At 42.7% G+C, this 1724-nt stretch overlaps 1 non-coding gene across 1 annotated transcript; it reads right to left on the reverse strand.

The window, feature by feature from the left end:
* Nucleotides 1-580: 580 nt before the first annotated feature.
* LOC119981578 lies at nucleotides 581-686 on the reverse strand. Its single transcript, XR_005464186.1, has one exon. It is a non-coding gene; the product is annotated as a small nucleolar RNA R71 (small nucleolar RNA).
* Nucleotides 687-1724: the final 1038 nt, after the last annotated feature.

Below are 1724 nucleotides of genomic sequence, written 5' to 3' on the forward strand. Positions count from 1 at the left end.
AATATCGATTTGGAAATTGAGAAGACTTTTCGCAATCTTAGGCGGGAGTATACTAATAATATCATGGAAGGCATGGGAGACAATATAGCAAGGAGGAATGTTGGTGAGCCCGGTGGGGGCATGAATATGAATGATGACAATGGTAATGGTGGAGGTGCTAATGGAAGAAATGGTGGTGAAGAGGTTGAAAACCCTCCTAGGAATTTTGATCATCGCTCTCTTGAGGATTGTGCTAGGCCTACTTGGGATAAAAATCCTTCAAGCATCCGCTATCCTCTTATCAATGCTACTAATTTTGAGATCAAACCGGCTATCATCAAAATTATCTCTAACTCGATGAATTTCTATGGTATTCCTAATGAAGAGCCCAATGTCCATCTTCGCTCTTTCTTGCATGTGTGCACTACTTTTGGGATTAACGGAGCTTCTAAGGATGCTATCTTATTGAGGTTATTCCCATTTTCTTTGAGGGACAAGGCTAAGCGATGGTTGATGTCCTTGCCTCCCAATTCTATCACCATTTGGGATGAGATGGCGGAGCAATTCCTGGCGAAATTCTTTCCTCCGGCCAAGGCGGGGCAAATTAGGGCGGATATCATGTCTTTTGCCCAAAAGGATCTTGAATCATTTTATGAGGCTTGGGAGCGTTTTAAAGGAATTATTCGAAGTTGCCCAAATCATGGTCTTCTGGAATGGGTGGTGTACCAAGCTTTCTATAATGGGTTGAGCATGCATACTAAGGAGACTATTGAATCGGCCGTGGGAGGTTCTTTTATGACCAAAAATCAAGAGGAGGCTCGAGAATTACTTGATAAAGTGGCCAAGACCACTAACTCTTGGTCCTCGGTGAGGGGGAATCCAAAGCAAGGGGGAAGTTGTAGAGGTGATGAAGTTATGTCTACCTTGGCTATTATGGCAAAGAAAAGGAGTGCATGCTATGCAAAGCACACCTTCCTATATTTCTTGTGATTATTGTTGTGGACGCCATCCTACGGGGGAATGTTTTATTGCTTCTTCTTCTAACTCTTTTGAGCAAGCGAATTCCATTGGTGGAGGTAATTTCAATCAACTCCGCAATGATCCTTATTCCAACTTCTACAATTCGGGATTTAAGAATCACCCCAGCTTCTCTTAGAGCAATACTCAAAATGTGCAAAATCCTCAACATCTAGTGCAGCCCCAAGAGCAGAAGAGAGATATTGATGAGATGTTCTCAAAGGTAGCCGGAGGCCTAGATACATTTACAACTCAAATCTCCCAATTTATGACAAGGACGGAGCAATACATGAGCAAAATCGATGCCACTCTACAAGCTCAAGCAAATTTGATGCAAAATTATGGAGCTTCCATCTAGAATCTTGAGGTACAAATGGGGCAAATAGCTAATACTTTGTCATATAGAGAAAGAGGTACATTGCCGAGCCAATCGAAGGTGAATCCAAAAGGGAAGGATAAGGAGCAATGCATGGCAATCAATCTCCGGACAGGTAAGGTGGTTAAAAATGTTTCTGATCTAAATGTCGAAAAGGCAAAAATTTTACAGGAGAAGGAAGAGTGCAGCAAAACAGGGGAGACCCAAGTTGAAAACTGTCTAGTGGCCATCCCGATCAATCGGACCCCATCCCGATCGATCGGCCAGCTGCAGTACATGATGAAAAATGCATAAATGAGAAAGATGTGCAGACTCGATATGCTGTGGAGTTGGATTGGCTCAATAGTTCACT

Source organism: Tripterygium wilfordii, chromosome 16, assembly GCF_013401445.1.
Source record: "Tripterygium wilfordii isolate XIE 37 chromosome 16, ASM1340144v1, whole genome shotgun sequence".
In the NCBI taxonomy this organism is placed as follows: domain Eukaryota; kingdom Viridiplantae; phylum Streptophyta; class Magnoliopsida; order Celastrales; family Celastraceae; genus Tripterygium; species Tripterygium wilfordii.